General features: G+C 40.8%; 1 protein-coding gene across 1 annotated transcript in view; it reads right to left on the reverse strand.

Moving 5' to 3' along the window:
- The window catches only part of iqsec3 (IQ motif and Sec7 domain 3), a 78045-nt gene extending 52701 nt beyond the window's left edge, over positions 1-25344 (reverse strand). The window contains exon 1 of the mRNA XM_022749119.1: positions 25298-25344. The gene's annotated coding sequence lies outside the window, so the exon portion shown is untranslated. The remainder of the gene's footprint in view (positions 1-25297) is intronic.
- Between the last annotated feature and the right edge of the window lie 328 nt (positions 25345-25672).

Below are 25672 nucleotides of genomic sequence, written 5' to 3' on the forward strand. Positions count from 1 at the left end.
TTGCATTTTATAAGGTTAATACATGTTTTTTAATGAAAATTTTCAATCTGACAAGTGATTTATAATTACAGCTGTCAGATAAATGTGGTGGGGTTAGAAGTGCTATATTTCCCTCTGAGATGTGGATGTATGGAACAGCAAAAAAAATGGAAAATAAGTACACAAGCCTCCTCCACAATCACTTTCTCCAGCTACTGCCAATAAATAATAAGACAATAATCATTTTAAGAAACACTGTTTTTCGGAGAATCTACGTCCTCAGTTCTTTTGGCTTTGTGATCATCTTTTATTTCTCTCTAAAAAGCCCCCTGAGTGGTTCAGGAGCAGTTGTGCTCCAATTTTTGAGTCCCAGCAAAAAAAGAACAACAACAAGGAGAAGCATTTTGGAGACGTGTGAATTCTCCTCATTCTTATCCGTGACTTCTGATGCAGAGAGGGCGCAGCGGGGCAGCGGCACAGACATCTGACAAAGACGTCATTCAGTTCGTCTGGCATGAAGCATCAAAGACTGTAGAAAACATCTCTGCTGTCACCCACAGGTTTCTGAAGGGATGTTTTGATGTGGGTTTAACATTTACCAGCGTTTTGGTTATTTGCTGGAACCCTAAAATAAAAAAAAAGAAGTACAACTATTTCATTTGGTGATTTCAGTAAGTGAGGATAAAATAAATAATGACAATATCCAGTCCCAGTGCTGACTACAGCCACTGAGCATCTGTTACAACACAGTGTGTGAGGTTAGGAGATCAAACATGAAGACACCTATCTTTATACAGGAGGTCCACTGATCATGTGCTAAGGTGCTGTGGGCTGCTTCGACCTTTGTTCACCTTGATCGTGCAGCTTTTGCTGCATCATCACTGTGGAGGTGTGCCACAGCGGTGATGAGATATCGGGCCGTGTGACCAGTGGGGTTCACAGGGTCATTCCTCTGGTGGACTGCAGCCAAGGAGTTGCTGAAGAGGGCATTATGTGAGGAGAACTGCATCAGCAGAAGTCATAGTCAATGAGATCCCTGAAGGAGCTGCTCGCTGCTTTTATTTCTCACTCGAGAAAGTCGTACTCTTTCAGTGTTAGACACGTTTTTCCCATATAGAAATATATAAAATATTTGTCACTGAAAAGCATTTATTTCACTTTCTTTTCTATTTTTTGCTCTCAAAATCATTCCTCTTTTAAACTATGCAGGAATCAGTCACCTTGTCACTTACACTAAATCCCTCTTCCTTTCCCGCCTCCCCTATATCTGTTTCTCATATCCCTCATAGAGAATTAATCATTTCATCAGGCAGAACACAAGGGCAGACTGGAGAGCAGAAGCTTCTGCATAAATAAGCATATTTCCTTCCTCCAATGCATGTAGAGGGTAATATACGGAGGTAAGTTTTCTGGATACATCACCCGAGTGTATTTGAAATTCATCTCAGTCTCTGCAAGCGGGAAAAACGTGGCTTAGTGCCACATGCACACCAGAGGATTCAGACTGTGAGGGGCACCATGGAGAAAAGGATGTCAGATTGTGAATGGAGGTTTTGAATATCTGTGTGTGATTTTACAAAAAAAACATTGTGCGGTATAGTCAATTCACTTCAATCTTACTCAATTTCCAAGCCACAAGAAAAAATTCAGATACAATAAAACTCAGCTGCCCTGACAGTGACACAAGTTCAGTTTTGCACTGTCGCCATTTCTTTTCAGGCTACAAATCATTTTCATTCCAGCTCATTTAAAAACTTCTCAACCCTGATAAAGACACACCAGCTATTAAAATGCACAATGTCAGCCTTGAGCACATTAGCATCAAAAAGAGCAGCTCTCTTTAATCACCAGGTCAATTTGAGTCATTTTTCTTCATTGTTAGCGATCAAAAAGAGTACGTACAATAATTCCCTCCTTCTCGCTCTCTGTCTGTCTAATCTGCGACCTCACCCCTTGTTAACCTTCCAGTGAACATGTATTTACTGTAGTTCAGGAAGGGACACTCCACTGACTTCCACTTATTTTGTGTCACTTTTAAAATACATCATGAGGGGTCAGGGCTACAGCAAGAGACCCTGAGTGTGAGTAAGGAGAGTGAACTGTCTGGTGGGAGATGTGGTATGACTGTGTGTGGTTGTGAGATGTGTGTCGCAGTAGGGATGAGGAGATGAGGAAGAGCACCAGGGTGACAGGCACAGAGACGATGCTGACTTTTTTTTGTTTTGTTTTGAATGGTTGAATGAATAAAGGTGCCTGAGCAGTCAGTCTCGCTCCTCTCTTGGCTGGTTTCTTGGTTTGGTTGGACTATGGTTGATTTATTTTTTGGTTTTCTTACGCCTGTACATGTTCACACTCCCACGCACTTATGCACATTACTGACAAACTGACTGCATACTTGATTTAGCTTTCTTAAAGACCTCAAAATTTTAACCTTGTTAACGTGTCCATATGGTATTTTCTATATAATACAAGACATATTCATCAGCAAAATAACCAGTCAACGGCATGATTAATTTCATCTTGGAGCTGCAGGAACCAATAGCACTCTCATAAAAACTGATTCAGACAGTCAGGAATTCATACTTCATATTACTAAGGAACCAATCCTGTCAACATGTGGGGATGGAGGCAGTAAAGGTAAACCAGAACCCTTTAAGTATAGAGAGAGAGAGAGTTTGCATTAGCACAACCAATAAGACTGTGTCAGCCACTGCCAGTTACAAGCTAACAAACAACATGAATAAATAAAAGATGCTAACTACGCTAACCATTCCGACACGTCTGCTAGTTGCCGATTTTGGTCACAACAGACTCCTCACTGAGTCTGGGTCTGACTGAGGCTCAAACATGTGGCTGAGTCTCTCTGACGTTTCCTCTAACACTAACCATCTTGATACGCTCCCGCTCTTTCAGCGGTCAACCTAGCGCAAGCAGCGGTGGCGAGCGGGGCACAAGGAATGACCAAGTATTTCTCAATGAGGAAGTAAGTGGATTTTTTTTTTTTTTTTACTTTTCCTGTGGGGAAACCATGTTAAACAAAATATTAATCATAGCAGAGTATTTTTTACATAGTTTAAAACATGTCTGGAGAGGCACTTTAAATAAATGTATTTTACTTTAAAGAGTCTTTAAAGAGTCTTTCCTTCCTTTGTTCGTGACGAGAGAACTGCAAAGAACAGAAAAATAATTACCCTTAGCTGTGGCATAAAAGCCTCAAATATAAAATAGATAGCGCACTCTCCCTCTAGGATCAAACATATCCATCTGGGCCTCCCTTCATCAACAGATGAAAAGCCATATGTCCTGTCTTTGAGTCTCTGTTTTCCATGATCAAGGTCAAATTGAAACATATATCAGCTACACACACACATATGCAGCGCAATCACTCCCATAGGAGCTGTCATTTTGTTTAAAAGCAGACAATAATGTCCAGAGAGGGACAGAGGAACCACTTCACATGCTTGCTGCATATTGCATAATCTCCAGAGAGCCACACAGCAGCACTTTGCCACGTCGGCAGAAGCTTTAGTGTGGAATGGTTAACAAACATAACCATGACATGTTTAAATCATGAGACAGGCGCTGGGTGAGTCACATGGTTGACTGTATCTGTGCGTTTTTTTTTCTTTCCCTGAGGAAAAAAAGTTAAAGCTTCTGCATGAAACTTGACTCACAGCATGCAAGAGGAAAGGTCATTTTGAAACAATCATAAAAGTGATGTGTGCTCTTACAAATTATTAATGGAAATGGTCCAAAATGGAATAATCCCTTCTCTGGAAGAATGAGAATACCAAACATGGCTACCTCCACCCTGTGAAATTCACCTTGACCAGACATGAAGTGATGCATGGTGGGTGGCATCCTCTTTGTGCTTTCTGCTCGCCTCGCGTGATCAATCCTGAAATGATGGATCGGTTATGGAGATGCCAATCAATACCGCGCTCACTTGGGCGGGACGACATAGCTCATAAATAACACTATTTAACAAGACGCAGGCAAAGAGAGGAGAAGAAACCTGGGATGAAAGAGGTGCAGTTTGTAATTCTGTATTTTTATATGTAATCTATATATTCTGAACACCGGGAGTCGACTGAGATCAATGTCGACCGGTTTATGTCTCTGAAAAGCAGAGAATCAGTCTTTCAGCTCTTGTTAAAATCCCATGCAGGCACTTGGTTCTTTTATAAAGGGCCAGGGACTGGTATCACAGGGTGAGCGGGTTCAGTGTGAGGTCAGACAACAAAACAAGACATGGCAGAAACAGTTTCTGGCCTCCTGCTATAAAAAGTGTAGGTTTTTATTTATCGTGTTGAGTTTTAAGATTGAACGAGGATGTTCACCCAAACGGGTTCAGGGACAAACTGCTTGCACATACAGTATAGCAGGTATATACACACAGACCAGCATAACCACAGGCATTCCCATGCAATGTCAATGAAACATCTTTAAAGCAACAACAGAGCACAGGGTAGAAAAACAGGTTGGGCTCGTGAAATATGCAAGACAGGATTTCAAATTGAATCTCTTCAAAAGCTGATGCCCCGGGATGTGGGTAAAATGGAGAGAGAGAGAGACAGCGAGAGGCAGAGAGAAAAAGAGAGAGAGAGACAGTAGAAGGGGAAATTGCATCGTAGACGTATGGTCGACGCACTGCGGGGAAACAGATATATACACCGGCGAAGACTCATAGGCAGCACTTCAGGGATGGAAAATGACAGACACAGCATCATTCAGTGTCACATCTATAAATCTGGTGCTGTTGGGTATAAACTCTTCCTTGTAAAAAAAAAAAAAAAAAAAAAAAAGTTTCTATACAACTATTTTGCCATATTTTGTAGATAAGAAAACCACTCTCTGCATTACATTCATTGACCAAGTAACTCTCAAGTCTTGGCTGTCTTGAAGACCAAGTCATTATGGACCCTTCACCAATTTTAATGATTTTTTTTTCCTACCAATGTGATTGGCTGCGCTGTACATCTGTTGTCAGGAAAAGGAAGAGTTTCTTGGCTGCACACTTTTTTTTTATAACTTGGGGAGGATTTCCAGTCATTGAACTCAAGTTCAAAGGCTGAAGAGGAGTTCAGCATGGTGTGCTCGGCATGCAAAGGATATAGTGACAGCTCATCTGCCACTTCTGCAGTACTCTGCAGTAGTAAGACATTAAAGCTCATACAAAACCCTGAATTGAAAATCTGGAAAGCAGACTCTGTAGTGGTTGTTTCGCCAGAGTACTTCTTGCTGAGGTCAAACCTCACATTGCCACGTACAGTGAGTCTGTGTCCAGTACCTAAAGCCTGCGTTAGATTGTCATTGTCCTTTCATGCTTACTTCCCCTGCTTCTTATTCCCATCTTCTTACACATAAGAATCACAATGCTATTTTTATACCTCGTAGCAAAAGCAGCTTTTAATGGGCGCCTGACAGAGAGGGAAAAAAGGAAGGGTGTGTTCAAGAACAACAATGCCTCGAGAAAGGATTTAGCTGCTGCTTCGCCTCGTTGTGAGTGGAACAAACAATTGAGCCGTCCCCCTACCCTGATGATTTCACAAGCTAATTGCCTATTATGTGGCCCATCAGGGGGAAATAACTGTGTTTCTTCCTTATTTGACTCTCTTCCTTTTTCACATATTCTGCCTCGGGCAGTTTCCCGATGCACAAATCTCGTTTGAATTTGTCTCTTTTAAGTAACACAGATTTCTTTTTAATATTTACTATTTTTTAAATATACAGAAGGTCTTCAACAAAAAATCTAAAGCCAATCAAGCTATTATGCACACAGAGGGCATTCATTCAACTGCTCTGTTTGGTAACTTCACTTGGTAGCTTCAGATATAACATTACTGCCTGAAAGATAAGAAAAACTAAAACTGCCTTCACCAAAAGAAACTTCTCTTTTTGGCATTGATATATTTGTGCTGAAAAGAGGACACCACAAGTCTTAAGTTTTAGGCTGAATGTGATAATAAAACTTGACATTGCAGAGGTAATGGCAAACTGCCACGTGTCTAAGTGAGTCTAAGAGACAGAAAGAAATAGTAGTCCCTGCCACCGCTGTGTTACTCTATGGAGAGGAAAAGGGGGTAATATCATATAAGTGTCAGATGATTCAGCCAGTATAGTATTTGATTCATTGTAATTCATGGCACAGTGGTTATGATCAAAGTGCAGGTTGTCAACCCCACTTTTACAGCCCCAGGTCCATGTTGGTTTCACGCTCAAGAAGGTTAGAAGCGTTTAAGTGCAACAAAAGAGTTGAAAAAGTCACTGCTGTGAAATGACGTGGTGAGTTAACTGCAAATTTGACCTCACTTATGAAAAGTTAAGGGAATAATGTACATGTGTATTGAAGTTTTAAGACTGGTAGTATACTTTATGTAATTATTCACTGTTGTGTTTTGTATATCTGTAGAAAATATAGTGTCAGATAAATAGAAGGGAAAGACAGAGGAAGACGAAGGCTGGTACAAGAGAGTGATGTTGTTCAGCCGGTTTGCTTTCTGTAAATGAATTTACCCTAAATGAAAAATTCCAGTCTTTCCAAATCCAATTTTTTTACATAAATAAACAGTCTTTGCTTTGCTGTTATGCCCCACAGTCAGTTTTGAGAAAGATTGAACTCTTAACTACAAACGCTTCCGTGCTTTCTACTGAAGTGACTCTTTTCTTACTCATACATTTATTAAATGGAAGATGACGAGCCACCCACGGCGCTCACCGTGACCTGGAATCTCCCAGGAGCTACTTTAAGTCATGTGGGCGAGCATGAACAGATATTACACTTTCAAATGTGATGAAATTCCTCTTGGAATTGGCAAGTTTATTCTGATTAAGTGTTTATGCAAGCCATTTTAATCCTGCTTGAGTTCTTAATAATATTATTAGAAGTAAAGGCTTGCATTCAAAAAATCTGTATGAAAGTCGACATCAGAAATGTGTGTTTGCTAAATACTCAGTATCTGAAGAGTTTGTAGGGTCTTTTTTCTTTTTTGTTTTACATTTTTAAAACCAACAAGAGCAACAATGTAAGGAACTGAAAACTGCTTTTGCTCAAACGTAAGCTATAAATGTTAGCATTGCCTGACTAACTAGCTTACTTACAGGTTACAGGTTAGGAGTACTTGTTCAGGAGCTGTAGGCGCCAAGAATAGAGTTGACATACTTCTAATTTTAAAACATTTCAGCTGGATACATTAAAAAAAAAAAAATTTTAGTCATGGATTTTTAGCGTTAGCATAATCTTACACGTGCTAGCAACAGCTTCTAAAATCTGCTAGCTATAATCGCCATTTCAAATGACAAAGTCTGAGGTTGTTAGCTAGAAATTGCCAGCTTTTGTTTATTTTCTGTGTGCAATTGAAGAGCCACTGTTTAAAAGAACATTACTATGATTTCAAGTGGTGAATCTGCCAATTTTATTGCTTTATTAGGTTTAGCAGCTGTAGCCAACAGGAATAGAGGTTTGCGAAGGGAGAAAAGATCAGCAAATATGGCGGTGATGGAGAACAGACAACAGATAAAGAGTTAACAGAGGAAGAATAAACCTTTACCAGGATGAAAACATGGAAGGACACAAGGACAAGGAGATGAACTGGGTATATTACATGGTCTGGTTGACAGAAAACAAATACCCATACAGACTGACTCTACGAATGGAAGGAAGCTGTCAGACAATTCAGGGGAATCAGAGGCAGCTGCTGACATGGAAATAAATCTAGACTTTCATTACATCCAAGAGGAGAGAGGGAATGAGTGTCCAAATTTATGTTAGGCACTGAAAGTTGCTTAACAATATCCACAAACTAACTGTAATATTTCAGAATGGGACAGTGAGAGGATGAAAGCTTCTCCGGAGCAGAAAAGACAGATTCACAAATAGAACAGAAAGGCTCACAGACATGTCGTGGAAAATGAAATGAAAATGAAACTGCTCAGTGTGGCGGTGCGACAGCCGAAGTATTAGCACCAAACAAGATGCGAGTGAGAAATTTCCCTGGTGTTGAGGAATGACTTTGCTTTACGGAGGATAAAGACGAGTTTTGAGAGGATTATCAATACAGCACTGAAACGGATTGTCAAAGAGATAATATCCAAAACAAACAGAGGACAGGCAAGTGCAGGGAATGTAAATACACCAATTTCCAGAATGATTTAGAAATGATGTAAGGATTGAAACACTGACATGAAATATCAAGTGCAGTTATTTACTTGAGGATATGGACAGATTCTACCAGATTCTAACAGAAAACCAGTGAAAAATATAAATGAAAGACAAAAGCAAGGATTTGATATAGAATTTGTTGTACTTCCTCACTATACTAATGGAGATCCCATTAGTTTTCGCTGTAATGTTGGATTGATTGACTATTTGTTGTCATATGACATAGATAAAATACTAATGGGGGACAAGTCATTAAAGATGATGTTTTAAACCTGCATTAAATAATTTTTGTGTGCGTGTGGCCAACAAGCTGTAAACACAACACTGGCTTACCATGTGAATTCAATATGGCGAACAGTTGCCTATTTACATAACCATCATTTAAATCATTTCTGCACACCTGGTAAATGTTAGTCCAATTTACTCTCCTTATAACTCTCTTTTGGACTCCACCAACTCCTGTAGGAAATATTTGGCTTCTTAGTCGCTAAATGCTCCACTATGTTTACCATCTAGTTGTTAACCTTGTCTACTAACTGTTTGGTGGTGAGCAGGTAGAATACATTCGTTTATCAGAGCTGGATACAAGGTTGATCAGAGCGTTGAAAGAGAATAACATAAAACCATAACAATAAGCTGAAAAATGCTATAATGCTCCACAGAGCTGCAGATGGCAGAGACAAATATCAAATCCACGTGGGTTAATCACTACAAGCAACCCTCTTCACTTTACACATGGTCATTTGACGCATTGTTATTATACAAATATTGATTAGTGCAGCTTTAAGTCTGTCCTTACTCCATGCTCAACCAAGGCTTGACTCTTCTGGTCAGTATATGAGCTAGAACTGTATTAATATCAGTTTTCTCTTCTCTTTCTCTACTTTATAAAGGGATCTGCTGTCCTTGTTTATTATACTGCACAAAGCCAACCAAGAGAAGATTATATATACTGGCTGTAAGGCATTTATTGTGGTTGTGGCTGGCACCGGCAATACATAGTTATAGTTTGAATAGTCTTATTTTCCCACTATATTAATGGATGTAGCAAACACAGTGATAAAAAGTGAGTGTGCAAAAACCATATATCTAAACTGAAATAAAATCCTTCATGAAAAATTATACACTGTGATATTCAAGGTAAAATCTGATACAGTTTAAGACATTTATACTGCAGTATGGTACATCAATCCACCCTCCTACACTGCAATTCACCTTCAACAACCTTAAAAGGCTGCTGTGCGCACACACACACACACACACACACACACACACACACACACACACACACACACACACACACACACACACACACTTTTCTGTCAGTGAAGGAAGTATGCATAACACTGTCAGGGTGAAAGCTGTACATACAGGATGATCTGTTTGATCCGAGTTTGAAGAGGATATAAAGGGACAAGACAGCACATTTGGCATCTGATAAAAACACATTGTAAGCTCTTTAGTGTATCAACACATACACACTCTCATACACAGACACAGCACAGCAGGATACTTAATGCTGCCAAACATCGTGGGGGCTCAAGACTTGTCAAATAATAATACGGTGAGACCATGAGACAAACACACATACACATTTGATAAAGAAACTACAAGTTGTATTGTACCACCAACCACACAGCCTCTACGTAAACTCCATTATGCCAAATACAATATAAAGCAATAGCCCTTGAATATGATATGATGCATCAACTTTACACCAAGAGTCTGCTCGATTTATCACGTTTTTCTTAAATGTTAAAAAATGCTAGTTTATTAGGGGAAGTATGTGTGAAAATTACAGTAAGTTCTCGAACCAAGTTGAGACAAATCTTATGGAGGTTCAGGCAGGTATGGCAGTTGTTCTATAGTCTTATGTACCATGTACCAACCAATCATATATACACTAACACATATACATATTTGCTGTTTATTCTATCTCTATAAACCTTACAGCTACACCACTGCCTGCTTTCAGAAATTTAATTAACTCCCTCCCTCTCACCTATAGCCTCCTATTCTAAACACTGTGTGTGTTCATGTTCACCAAATGAACCTAAATGTTGTGTAGCTCAGGCTTTGTGGGGGATTGCTGAGCTCAAGGACAGTCTGCGTCAAGCTTACTAGGATTTGTTTGTGAGAACACATGAGCAGAGCCGTGCCGAACTACAACACTTGCTAAAGGAAATATTATAGAAAATTAGCTTTCATGCTGAGTGTTAGATGACAGGGTCGTTCTCTACTCTCATCTCTCTATGATAAATTCGAAGCTGCGGCAGATTACGATAAATCTGCCAATGTCACTGTATATCTAGTTAGTTTAATCCTTATGAAACCAGTTTACAAAACTCTTGTCGTCCCTCTGGCCGTGCCAGCTTCCCCATTTGCTTTCCTAACTCTCGGCAAGAAAGCAAATGAGGTCTTGCAAAATGGCAGACTAGTCCTCTAAGGGGTGAGTGATCTGCCAATCTTATATTGTGCACAATCTTACTTTAGCATATGATCTTCATTTCAGACCAATCATACAGATGGCGTCATTAAAAGATGCTATATTTAGATATTTCATTTTGAAAGTTCAATCACTGCCATCCAAGATGGTGGAGTTGCAGTCTGGGACGAGAGACCGGCCTGCAGGAAGGGTAACCCTAGGTGTGGTTAGTGGGTAACCTGTGGTGAGCTGGTCTGCAGCAACTGAACTTTCAAATCAGAACACTTACATATAGCACCTCATAAATAAATAACAGCACTGCCCAAAAAGTTAATCAGTTTGAACTAAGCAGAAAGTGTGATTGGTTGTGACACAATTTGTAATAGACTGTCGGCACAGAGTAGCTGCCAGTGGGCAAACATCTGAGACAAGAAAGATACCAATCGGAACTTCCAGTAAGGACTTCCACAATAAAATCTGAGCAGAAAACAGGAAGGAGATTGTGATTAAGGTTGTGGATTGTGATTCTATCCAAAAAGATTGTCAGATCACCCACCCCGACCTTTAAGGTTACAAAAACAAAGCCTTGTGTTAAAAGAAAACCAAATTCAACAGCTGATAAATGACAGGATGCAAATCCCAGTCTGTAGTGGCGATCAATCAAAAATATATGCAGTGCCCACCACTACTTAAGCTTCCTAAGCCTTTTATTTCACTGAACTATAAGAACATCACACTACTACCAACCTTGGCAATGAATGTAAGACACAAGTCATTTTAAACTGTTTGAACGAACAAATAATGCTGTCAATTTCTCTGGAGGAGACAGCCTCCAGATTATGTGCACAGACGTTATTTATTCTCCTTCCAACAGGGTTTATTTGTCAGCAGCGCTTGGTGCTACAGAGAGGAGGCTGTTTATTGTAACGATGGAGCCGAGGCTGGAGAGGCATGGTCTGCCATCAGGCACGCTATTCACTCTTTGGCACGTTCTCTATTATCAGTCACTGTTCTCAGATACACACACACACACACACACACACACACACACACTTATATACTCCAAATCACTCTCCCCTCATCGGTGAAATTGCTTTCAAGGGAAGGGTGAAAAAAAAAAAAAATGTTTCCCTGTGTTCATTCTATGGCAAAAAATAAAGTTAAGCCAGGCAGTGACCGGCGTTGTGTTTCCAGTGACTCTGTACGAGAAAGTGGTGAGATGTTATCCCATCACGAGGGCTGATAAGAGCAGGGGAAATTCAATTAGCTCTCAGCGAAATGTGAAAGGTTTTTCTTCCAGAGTGCGAGCCCATCCATGCCTGTGTGGACCTTCACGTTTAATTTTTTTCTCTGACATTGGTCCTCTTTGGAGGTGGTGTGGGCCTTAAGAAGGCAACCAGAGTGGTTTGCAATGTCAAAGCAGGTTTATCACAAATGGGTTTAGCGGGCTCCCGCAGACGCTAACTAATGGTGCGTTTTATGGTTACCAAATGAGGTGAAAGAGTGGAGAAGGACACCTGGGCTGCAACAAAGGCACAACAACAGATCTGACTTCACTTACCGGCAATCTCATTTACATTAAAAGGTCAAATCTAAGCTCTGCAAAGAGAAGCTACATTAACTTTGAGTGATCATGAGTCAGTGACAGAATTTTCAGCTTCTTTTATCTTTCTTTCCGTCCAAGGTTTCATGAGGCATCTTCAATCGAAGATTTCTCGATGGTTCAGTTCAACAGGAAAGATCTGTATTGGACTGGCACCACTGGCCTGCTATAACAAGTAACTCCTTCTGACCACCCTTCACCTCTTCAAAACAAGGCTGGAGCTGACAAGGAATGACACAGCCTGACATACACTGCAAGGATGACTCATCACAAAAACACACACACACACACACACAGCTGAAGTCATGGTAACGGCTGCATGCTGTGCACAAAAGCATGACAGAGTAAAAAGGCATGAAGCCCTTCCTTTCGTCAGCATTCAGTGGTCTGTAGGTGGGACAGTTATTTTAGTGTCATGAGGAAACATAAAAGCCAATTCTTAGTAGGTATATCTTCCTCATGTAAATCTGTTATCATACATATACACATTTCACAATAATATGTATGACATTTACAGAAGATAATACCTCTTTTACCAGCCTACATCATTAAATCTCACCGCTCCCTCCGTCTTTCTTCTTCATTGTCTAATCTAAACCTCAACCACGCTCCTTCCTTTCTTCCTTCACCCCCCCTCACTCTCCTCGCCGTCATCCCTGTCTCTCATTACAGCGGGCGAGGCGACAGCAGAGCAGGTCGCCTTGTCAGCAGTTTTTCACGTCTTCTCCTCCTCCACCACCACCACCACCTCATCCTCCTCCTCCTCCTCCTCCTCCTCTCCACTCATTTCCTGGTTGATCTACCGTCGTGAGGCTGTCGGCGAGCTGTCACGTCAAGGACTCTACCTGCTGATGTACACTGAACCTGACAGTGTCACCCCACGCTCAGGACACCTAATGTCCCTTCACAGAGAACACTAGGGAACAACCTGTACTAGTAAGCTCGCTACCTGGTTCAGTTTGTGCATGACTAGGAGGTAAGGCAGGTAACACATTTTTCCATTTTTCTCTTGTGACACCTGTCCCTGAACCTCTCACACCCCTGCAGTTATTTATTTAAATGTTGATGTGGCACCACCAGCAAACCCAGATGTAGTATATTGCACCAAGCTGAGCACAGGCAATACACAATTATGGTTGTGTTTGAGTGGAGCTCAAGATTTAATCATCAAAGATTTGGCGTACCAGCTGGAAAACTGTTATGAACTGTCTATATTTTTCTAGTGGCGGGATCCTGCTTTGCCTGAAACATCAGAGGAACATTTTTTATGAAATACGTTCATATTATTTATGAAACCTCAGGGAAAACAAGCAGTACCACACAGAAATAGCCAGGTAATTATTGAGTGAGGTGATTGTCTTGAAGGAGTGGTTAGCAGCTGGTTAGCTTATCTGGTTAGCACAAAGACTGGAAACGGGGGAAACAGCTAGTCTGGCTTGGTCCAAAGGTAACAAAATCCAGCTACCTGCACCTCTGAATCTCACTAATTAACAATTATATCTTTTTTTTTCTTTTCACCAAACACTCCGGCTCCAGCTACATTTTTAGCAGGCAGACGTATTTCCCAAAATGTCAAACAGATATTTTAAACCATCATGTAATAAATTACTTTTTTAACAAAATATGATGCGTCAGGAATTGACAAATAATTGAATAGAGCACATTGTGATTTCAGGGGCAAGTAGGGATGTAAGGTGGAACCGATACGTAGCGGAAAATGGATACAAGAGTCAGAAATTGAGCCACGGATACAAACCAAATTCACATTAAATTAGAAAAAAAAAATCAATATGGCTTTCAAAACCAATCTTCCCCAATAATGCTCTCTCACTCTCTCTCTCTCTCTCTCTCCCTCTGGCACGAAGTTATAGCTAGGTGCAGTCAACACAAGTCATTTGAATTGGCCTGTTTACCAAAGCCATGTGCTGTTGTATTAACAAGGGTGTGCACTCAATCACCGACACTGACCCAAAAAAAAAAAAAAAAAAAAAAACACTCTTGAAAGCTAGCTTGATTTAACCAGTGCACTGTCTGTGTTTGCTATTGTTTGTTTGGCAGAGGACGTTTTTTTCTTGTAAAACCCCACATCAGCATAAAATAACTCCTACGTGATAAAGATCTGGATCAACTGTATTACCAGGTCGGATATCATTTTTCCAGGCTCTCAGAAACTCTTCTGTTGCCTGCAGTGCACTGCAGACTGAAGCAGACTATTACTTCTTCCCTCCATTTGAACCCATAGGAGATTTACAGCTCACACTCTGCCCTCTCTACAACCTCTGGAGCTAATGGGTAGAGCAGCTGAGGGCACCAGATGCCTGCCTGTATGGCATTTGGCTCCATTTTTTTTTTTTTTTTTTTGCACAATGAAGCATGCTATAGCAAGTTGGCAGTAGCTGACATGACTTTATTGTATGTGTGAAAAGTAAGGTCATTGGGCTTCAATCGTAAAACTGCAGTCATTGACTTCTTAACTGTTTAATAGGAAAAGCAAAGATGCCTAGGTGGAGGCTGAAAATAATGGTTGAGTGCCAAAGCAAAAAGGTTAGAACAAAATGTGCAGCCAGCATGAGAACAGACAGATGTCTCTGACTGTCAGTGCTCCTCATTAGCTCCCCCTGCTGCTCAAAGGGGAGTTATTTTGTTCGTTTTTGGAGCTTCAGGCAATCTAGACTGAGGGACAGCTACACACAAAGAACAGAAACACATCCCTGGACATTGTGCTCTGTCTTTTTTCTTAGTCCACTCTCTCTCTTGCATACGTAAACACTCACCTCCACACAGGGGACATTTTATCGCAGCACACTCAGGCAGGAGGTGAGCAATTGACCAGCCTGCAGAACGGGTCTATGGGTATTCTGGGACCCCTGAGATGATGGAGACTAATAAGATGGCAGACCATTAAAGACGGCCAGAGAAAGGAACAAAGGGGGGAGCATTAATACTACCTTGGCACATTGTGTGTATGTGTGCTTGCAGGTGTGTCTGTGAGGGAATGAGTGAGATAGCGAGAGAGAGAGAGAAGGATGCTTGGGCCAACGAGCCTCAAGATCTTTATTATCTGAAATCATCATACGAGCTGGCTGTAGCCAGAGTACAGCATTCATCTGAGCTGTTAGCAAATCAAAAGATCTGTATTCAGGCTGAGAACAAAGAGCGCCATAATCAGAATAGAACTTCAGCTTGCAATGATCAGCTCATTGTTCACTGAAAAAATAGAAAACATTACAGAAAATGTACATTTACTGCTTTATTTCTTGCAGTAAGTCTGCCAGTGCAGAATGGTTATTACTGCACAATAAGCCTCCCTGCAGCATACACTACTTCAGTGGATATTATGGCAGTAGCTGTGCCTCCAGGGACAAGTGAGCTGGTTCCTAGAAATGACCAAAACCATTGTTTAACATGGTGCAGTGAGGGATAAAAAATGATCAGAAATCCCCGACAGAGTCAGAAAAACTGCATGCATTCGGCCTATTGTGTAGTTTTTTTTTCACTGTCTGCCTTTGCAGAAAATCAAGAATGACTGTGCTGTATTTATGATTTTGCCCTTGCTTAAAAAATATAGCGCATAAAGCAGCATAGTTATGAACTCTTACTATTACAATGCAGCGTATTTCAGCGGATATTATGGCCGTAGCTGTTCCTCTGGGGACAAGTGAGTGAGCTAAATGACAAAAAACATCATTTAATATATTGTGGTCAGGGATAAAAACAAAAAAAAAAAAAACAGAAATGAGTAAGAAAAACTGAATGCATTAGGTATTGCTTGTAGCTTTTCACTTTTCACAGAATAAAAGTCACTGTGCTTTACTTGGCTTTACCTCAAAACATATGCACAGCATAATCCCAATTTGTACCATCAGAATTACAAATAGTATAAAATGTACTTGGTATTGTGGAGACCTGCGGTGGAAGTATATTGACACCAAAATGTACTTAAAGTATCAAAATGAAAAGTGCTAGCTCCTCTATTATGATCTGCGACTATTACTGTTAATACTGATGCATCAGTGTGTAAACCAGCATTTTAGCTGCTTGAGGTGAAGCTAGTTTTAACTACCAAGCAACAGACTGGGCCCCCTCAGAGGGTGACAAGATAAAGCTTAGGGATTGTGAGATGATTAATGGGAGAGGAAAGAAAAGTAAACATTTACATTCATTTTCTGAGATGAAACCATCTGGGAAGTTTAGAGGGGAAACGTTTCTGTGGTGAAGGGCCCAACGGGGAGACAGTGCGGGTCACAAATCAAAAAGGCTGGGAACTGGGATCTTTGGGATCTTTGACAACTATTTTTTGTAAGTTGATCATGTTTTTTATGTAAAATCTTAACCTGTAATGTAACTACTGTCAAACAGGCGCAGTGAAGTGAAAAGTACAATATTTCCCTCTGAAATGTAGATGTAAAAATCATTAAATAATGGAAATACTCAAGTAAACTAAAGTACAAGAAAAAATTGTATTTATACTTAAATTTCACCAATAGAAGAGACAGATTTTTATTTCCCACGATGCAACCCAATAGCATTTCTTCATTAAACCCTCCCTGCTGGGCGAAAACTCATAACAGGGGTTCGGTTTCTAATCCTCCAGAGCCACAGGCCACAGAGGACATTATACATCAGTTTTCACAGGACTGGTAAACTGACTTTGACATGTAAAAATCTTTGGAGGGGCCCTTTAAAAATATTAACCTACTACATCTCTATCAACAGCTTTCATTCTGCCTTTCACAGCAGTTTGTATGTGTTAAAGAAGATCTAAGGACCAGGCCCTGGCATTTATAAAGCAGCTGAAACTTGAAAGACTGCTGATTCTGAGACACATGCACACACACACACACACACACACACAATCATTTGAAAGCGTATACGCACAACAGATCGCGTACACACAGGAGATGCTGCAGCAAAGTCATCAAAACGTTGTGCTTTTATTAAATCTCCTCTGTAATAAAACCCTCCGCTTGCTTCACAATGCTGAGATAAGCTGCAGAACGGAGAGAAAAGAGGAGGAGAAACTCTCAGATCTGAACATTTGACGCTCAACACTGAAACACTAAAAAGAGAGAGAGAGAGAGAGACGGGCCGACGGAAAGCCGTGCGGCAATGCAGCAGAGCCACACATGAAGTATTAGAGTGTTGAGGTCTTCTTTACATATAGCATGTCTTGTCTCATCAGTGTCTACATGCATTCAAACACATCAAAAGAAAAAAAAAAAATGGTAAATGACGTCTATGATCATGCAACTGAGCATGAGCAGATCTGGTATCAGTGTTCAGTTGTAGCTGTCTTGCACAAAGCGGGCCTTAGGGTGAAAATAAATTAGTGGGAGCATCACTTTAATTAGAAGCTACTCCGAGCACTCGCACTCTTTAAAAGCTCCTTTCAGTCGTTCACAATGCTGCTGAGTGCTGATTTCAATTTCAAGTGAATTTAGGCTACTCAAATCCCAGAGGATGTGTTTAAAGAGGAATAAGCTAGAACAAAAACCAACAGCTGAATGGATGGACCCCTTGAGGAGGATGACACCGAGCGCATATCTGATTGGCCAAGAGGCATAACCCTTTGAGCCAATAGGAATATGACAGTCTGCGATTATTACAATAAAAGAAAATCTGGGGAGGGGGATTCACTCACTCAGACACTCCTAACTCCAGTCTGTGGTTGTTATGGCGTATTCTCCTGCTGTGCCCTCTGTTCCCATGACAACACAACAGCAAGCCAACAAGGTCACTTTCTCCAGCTGCGGCAGCGCCACAGCACAACCACAGCACGCCACCCAGAGAGACGCAGACACAGACAGGGAGATGAGGACAAATATTAAATTACAGGGTGAAGGGGTGAAAGAAATTTGGCGAACTGTGATTGAGGATCCCACATGTCTGAGATTTCATTTGCGGCCCCGCACAGGTGAGGCTAAAGCTGGCGTGAGGACAAAAGCGGAGGTGATCTTGCACTTCAACAAGTTCAGGACAGTACAATGTGTGCGTGTGTGTGCGGCTGTCACGCAACTCAAAGGCAAGTCTGAATGCCTAAAAAAAGCTCCAACATGCCCCTGAATGTCCTCCAACAAAACGGATCAATCATTCCATCAGCTCCTCCGTCTGCTTCAATGCATCATGATCCCACACCACAAACACACACACACACACACGCAACCTCTATTTGTCTCGGTTGCTACCCAAAGTGACAAAGTATTTCCAGCTGTGTCCTTAGTCATCCCACGTCACCTTTCCATTTGGCAGACAGCATGACTCTGCTAATTAGCGCAGTTTATTATTAATTCCAGTGATTAATTAGAGAAAGAGGTGTCTTGGCGAGATGACACAGCTGTCCACTTGTGCCACGAGCAGAGGTGAATTAATCTCCTGCAGAAACGCCATAATTCTTCCCGATGCGATCTCTCAAGGTGTCAGCTTCATCTTAACCACTCGTCTCATTTATTGACATTTTATTCCTGTTTACAATCAAGGACATTTTTGAGGTGCGGATTAAAAATTATGACACAAGCCTCATAAATGGGATCTGGCAATGACCCAAGGTGTCCTTTTTTTTTTTTTTTTTTATATTTCTCTAAAGTCATATGCTTCACCAAGCACAGTGTGTAATCCTTCATCTCGTCTACTTCAGCATTCTTTATAGCCCATCATAAAAGATAAGGTTCTAAACTTTAATTACACTGGGAGTTCAAAAGTGCAGGTCTCCACTAATTTACTCTGATTAAATGAGCCTAATTTTGCATACAAATCTTACTTTTAACTTTTAGATGAGTGGATATACTGCCCAGCAACAATCTGTCACCCCCAAAAATGAACTTCATGACTTGATCTTGATTATCATTTGTTCATTAAGGTGAAACTTATTCTCTGACAAACAAAAAAAAGTAGCAGAAGCTCATGAACTTTATAAGTAATTACATCTCTGACAAGGTAAGTCATTGTGGCAGATTGTGCGCTCATACCTCATTAAGGTGTTGGTTTGTGTGTATGCAAGTCATTTGTCAGGAGCACAGCAGGAGGACTCATTTAAAGGGGTTTTTAGATGGTGAGCAAGATGTTAGTCTTTCTGTGCACACTGCGAAGCTGGTGGGGGGAAAGTGGTCGGTTTGGCAGCTGATTTGCCGACAGGCTGTAGTTTCATGCCAAAAATGTGTGCCGTCACCTGCCAAAGGTTTATATTTAACTCTGCGACCAAAAGAGTGAGCGTTTACTGTCCCATCGGCTCCCATCGTTGTGTGTCCGGGATGACTCAGCCGTGAAGGGAAGCCGTTTTACCCAAGTTGTGTCATTTTCTTCATGAAGACATACTTTCAAAGTGTGCAAACAATATATCATGCCAGACTTTCTGTCTTTGTGCTAAAAAGTTTAAGCTAAATTTATACTGCAAGTATGAAGACTCAGCACAAGTCTTTTTTATGCAAATTGTGATGTACTGCAACACATACTGGCTCTCACTTGAGACAGAAAAGTCTTTGATTAAAGACATTATTCTATTCTGTCTCCAATGTGTGTGATTCATTCCAGAAATGTGCTCCTATCTATAAGGTTCCCACTGGTGGTGCTATAGCTGCATTTCTTTGTCTAGATGGAAAGCATCTCACTGAACTCCTCTCATACTCCTCTACATTTAGCAGGCTGCAGATTTTCTATAAGGCAGGCTGTTAAGTCATTGTCAAAATTGTTTTACACTTGCCAACAACCAAAAAATTTGTAGCAGCAGAGTGATGACTGATGTTGATGCTGCTGTAATTTGATTTTGAATTCCCTGCAGGTGATGTGAGTTTTAAAATTGCAGAAGCTCCTCTTTTTGTTGTTTGTGGATGGTACAAACTGGCTACATGGGAACATCTGCAGTAGAGTATTTCTGTCTGAACCTGACCCGAGTCCGATGCAGTTAATGTAAGCTAAAGCACTGAGTTTGTGTTACCCTGTCACGCAGTTGTTGCCATGGTCACAGCTTGCCTGTTTACGCTGATTACACATGCGTGGGCACCTTGCAAATGACCGTCAAAGAGCCAACATGACCAAAACTGTATCCACCGTATCCACCCTCTAATCTGCAGGTCTAAACTACTGCTGCTGCTGCTGCTGCTGCTGCTGCTGCTGCTTTTCATGTCTGAAGGACTGGTCACACCAGAAAGTGGTTCAGCAAAAATCATCTGTGTGTCTGTGAGATCCAAAAGTCTGAGATCACATTTAGACTTTTGGACACCATTGCATACTAATATATACTACCATCCTGTCAAAAGTCAGTCTGTAAAGAAAATTGATATTCCAGCAAAATTGAATGCTGGTATGACCAGGCCTTAAAGGTGGCACAGGTTTGACCATATGTGATTGCTTTATCTTCAGAAGTAGCATCTGACATGTAAAAACATCAGATATAACCTATATACACCTTATCATACTGAAAAAAAACATGGTGGATATCTACTCTTTGTCTGGGGCATCGCTGCTGCATCAGTGCCAAATATTGCACCAGTGACCTTATAAATTTTATGTGACAACTCTAACCAACCCTGGCCAACAATTTATTGACTATTTTACTGGACAAGATAGCTGAGAAAGCAGATGTCTCCTGTGTTGTACTTGCACTTGTTTACACATATCGTACACATCAGTATTTGTTGATGGAACAACACTGCAGTTATCACCATCTGGGGAAAAAAAAAGCAGGAGTGCATAGGCCACAGTTTCCCAGTAACACTTGAGAAATCATTTGGATGTCATCCCAAACACCCGGGCAAACTTCACACAGTGACATCAAGGTGTGAACATAAATTCGTGCTCCACTTCAAATCAAGGCGGTTGAGACTGCAGTTTGTTACTTGGAAACTCTGGCAGTCACATTCAGAGATTTCCTGAATGACTGTGCATGAATGAGCACGTGTTTGTGAATACACTCAAATACTCAAATACAGTTAAACCATCATCCTCCTGTTCACCCTGAAGGCTGGAGAAACTTTATTTTGCTCCAAAAGGAGGACGTAACCACAGGGTATCTTCCTGTGTGCCATTGTTTATAGTTCTTCTCTTGTGCCATTCTCCATGCTAGGATATTCTAGTAATGTTTTCCCTCCGTTTATTAGGTTTCTGGGGCCCTGTGTGATGACCACAGCACTTCTCAGTTTTGCTGCAAAGCAGAAAGTTTAAACTAAGGTCCTCTATGGAACTGTAAAAGTAGCAAACAAAACTCCTGAGTGCAATTTTAGCACACTGCAGCAGAAGATGGCCCTCACTGCTAATTGAAAGGCTGTGGCCATCCCGCGCTATCAGCCCCTTCCACGAGTGATTATAGATCTGACTTTGTGACCCCGAATACTAATCCCCCGTAGTCTCCAAAACCTCTGGTGCCTCCTTAAATCCTGGCAAGAGTGACCAGGCTGTCAGGGTGAGTTTCCAGCCTCCGTAGGGTCCTCATTATACAGTGACAGTGAAATCCTCACTTCTCCTCGCAGCTCACGACTTCCTGATATCTGCTTATTTAAATGATCCTGCATACACAGCCTTATTACTGCACTGTTTTCCACTTCCTAACTGATCGGATAAAGCTCCTCAGGTGCAGACAGATACAAACCAAGAGCATGCATAGCTTCAAATTAGTCGAATGACACGGGTGCCCTTTTCTGAGCTGACCCCCCACTGACACCAAGGCTCGGCGTACTCTCAGTAGAAAGAGCAGTGCAGAGGAAATATCAGTGATTGCACTTTGTCTGTCAGGTGTGGTGTGTGAAGTAAGGCTTTATTACATCCTGAAGTGGAGATGCTGCACAGAAGCAATAAATCGTCCTTTTCATATGTTAATCAAGCCTTGTTTGGTGGCAAGTGGAGCCCCTCAGTCACTCAAGATAACAGAATTCACCCACTCTCATTTTTATAGGAGGCTTTTGTAGAATTTTTTTTTTGAAGTAATTTGTGCTGTTTTCATCAGAAGTTGCACTCCTCTTCAGAGTCATAACTCTAAACTCTAAACCGAGACACGATTCATGTATTCTTAGATTCGGGGTGACTCACACTTTCCAGGGATATAATTATATTATGTCCATCATGAATAAATGTCCGTAACTCTGCTTTGAAGTCAAAGAAAAAAAGACCCTCCTGCTAACACCACCACTTGCTTAAGAATTGTGCTGTTTTTAAGTGTGCTTCATTACTAAAGTAAACTATTGATGGGTTGTCTGTACATCCATGGTTGCATTGCAAACAGGAACATCTAATAGTTCATTCAAAATCAAATTCAAAATGTAAACATATAAAGGCTAAAAAATGGGGCTTAAGTTAAAGCCCACAGCGCAACTCAATGACTCCATGGCAACATTGTTTACATCCCCTAGTAGTAAGTATTAAGGGGAGTAGTTCCAGAACTTAAAGAAACTTTGTGAAAATAGTGTTGGATCATCATTATACATATTTTTTTAACATTAATAAGGTTGCATGGTTCTTACATTCCCAATACACTCCTCAATCCATTCATATACAAATTTCAAAATAATAATATTTTACATGCCCAGCTAAGACATGTAGTGACTGTGCTAAAAGCCTGTAAATAAAGAGAGAAATAAAAACAAGCAAAAAATAAAAGTCTAGGATTCAAAGGCTTTAGTAAAAGTGCTGTGACTCACTCATCTTTTTAGCGAGTCAATCATTACGGATTTCCCTGCTGATCTGGTGTTGTGCACAGTGTTGTGTGATTTCTTGGTGTATGTAAATTATCTACTGTATGCCGTGTGTACCGTAGTGACACATTGGCACACACACACACACACACACATGTACATTAACACACACACAGATAGACAGGGAGCTATGTTCTGATCACTGCCAAGCCAAAGCATGCAACATGATAAGAACTTTTTTTTTCACATGAACACAGATGCATTACATGTGTCAACAAGAAGGCTCACCAGTTTCCAGCATGGGAAAGACCCTACAGTACACACATCAATGCATTATGGTAGTTTTTACATTGCATAATTACACTTTAGTTACATGGTAATACTCATACATGACTCTTTCAAACTTAACGTGACCACAGTGGAGAGACAAGCCCGAAATGAAGTGACCATGAATGATGATGGATGCAATGAGGTGTGGGTGCTGTGTGGAGTTATGTCGCTGTGATGTGATGTGGTGATGCCACGTGAGTAAATGATCAACAAATCACTGACAACAATGCGGAAATACAGAAATCAACAACAACAGAATACAGCTCTCAAAAAGAGATAAGACGCAACAAGAAGAAAAAAAAGGGGGGGACAAAACCACAAGCTGCTTTCTGTCTTGGCCCCAGAGAGTCCTGTGTTGAAGTGGTTTGCTTCAGAGATTTGTCAGGGGGTGGGGGTGGGGGTGTTTTTGAGGAGTTGGAGGGGTGGGGGAGCTTCTGTTGTGCACTTTGTTTGTACCTTTAGCTAATGGTCCCTTAGCACAAAGCAATCACAAAATACAACAGAGCCAAACGGCTTCTATCAAGTTCAAGCCGCTGTGCTCCGATAGATTCTTGTCTTTTTTTCCTGCCTTTTCGAATTTCCCCTCCAGCTCTGATCTTACGAAAGTCACTCCTGTCCAGTTTTAACCTCTGCTACTGCAATATCCACTTGTACTTAAGCTGTGAAGTGAGTTTTGTGACAACAGATATTGTAAGAGACTTGGGTTTTGAGTTAATCACTTGGCCGTCTTACAACTTATCTGATAAAAATTGTTACGAAGATTTTGGTTTTTGGGTCTTAAAGCAGCAAACAAAGTTCCTCCTACATGTCTATCCTTCAGTCTATCCATGTGGCTGATTTAACACCACACAGGCCTCTGAGGTGTTTAAAGCATGGTTGTCGGCGCTTGTTGGTCTGCAGCCTTCTTCCATTTGTCCAGCACAACGGGGGCTGTGATTTACCATCAATACGTGTTTTCTTATCTGCTGTTTTCTGCCAAGCTCAGACAATGCAGCAAAACAATCCTGTGAAAAGTGCAGTCCACAACAAACAGGCCATTTTGGGCCAGAACGCTTAATTGCTATTGATACGCCTTGGCCAGATGAATGCTATAATTTTCAGTGAAACTCTGATGGTAGAGCACACTTTAGTAAATACAAGCAGGAGGCAAACAAATGTCGTGCTTTCAAATCTGCTTGAAAGAGGCAAGATAATACCATGTCATAGCTGTTTATTATTTCTTTTTGTTCATGCTTATCTAAGTCTATATTTTATAGAATGCCTATTCAGCACTATTAATTATTACACTCCCTCAAATCTGCCTGGCAAGCCAGTAGTTGTGCAAAAGTACAGTAATTACGGCAGCTAATTATTAGTTGTTCCATTTTTCATATTCCCCAGGACAGTGGGTGCAAATTACCACATCAAACTAACATTAGAGCTTTTAAATTGACCGATTTGAAAAACTTTTATTGGAAAATAAAAAAGACTATTTGTAATTCATATACGAGTATTTGTACACAGTTAGATTTCCAGCTGGCAGCATCAGCTCTATTGCTGTCATATGCCAATCTGACATAAAAAGATAACAGCATCATCACCCTGCTTTGCCTGCTAAACTCAGTGTAATATTTTTCCTCTTGTTCGGTGTTCACACAGACAGCCAGGCCAAGGACTTGACCACACTGTCCAGTAAATGGGATCTTGATGTGATTGATTTGGATATTACTACTGTGTTCCAGTGGATTTATCTTGATAGTCCGACAAACGCCGTGTGTGGAAATACCAAATCACATCCAGTGTATCTTAGAGTCACACAGGAAACAACAGCCTCAACTAGACCCAAGACCCAAGCTGATTTGACAAATGACATTTAAAACTGTGTGGAGTGACTACCTCTCAATCACTGAGGCGGCTATTTTAAGATTGTAGGAGTCTAATCTTATTCGGGATAAATTGAGATTGTCCCCTGGAAGAACCTGAAGCATTTACAACCACTTCAACTTAGATGACACTACTGGGGTAGTTGTGTTGCCTTAAAGTAGCTACTGCAGCACCGCTACTAACAGGATGCATGATTAAGTGGCTGCAATTAAAATTTACAGAAAATAAAAAATAAATTTGTTCAAAGTAAATAAAAAATAAATAAATATTAAAAATAAATATATTGTGCAGATGTTACAAGGATGCAGTCGTCTTACCTGGGGACACAGGCAGTCGATGTCTCCCCCTCTGGGGCCTCTGGGGCCGGGCAGCAGAACTGGTGTAGCACTGTTTGGTTTCTGTGTGATGAAAACAGAATAATAGAGTAAATAGAAAAGATCTATCTGAGCTGAAATCTGATTCTATTAGTTCCACATATTGTATTTATGTCTGATTTTCCTGGCCAGTACCCTGAACCACGATTGTGTAATCATAGTTCAGCCAGGTCAGGCAGGGCTAACATTAGCAGGTCAGTCCTTCTCCTTATTAAATTGGAGGGAGGTTTACACTCTAGAAACCCTGCATATCTAACCTCACCTATTCTACCTCTGTCTGGAATCAAGGACTTATTTTTTCAGAAATTACTAAGATTT

This window comes from Seriola dumerili, unplaced genomic scaffold, assembly GCF_002260705.1.
Source record: "Seriola dumerili isolate Sdu_G_001 unplaced genomic scaffold, Sdu_1.0 BDQW01000138.1, whole genome shotgun sequence".
NCBI classification, from domain to species: Eukaryota; Metazoa; Chordata; class Actinopteri; order Carangiformes; family Carangidae; genus Seriola; species Seriola dumerili.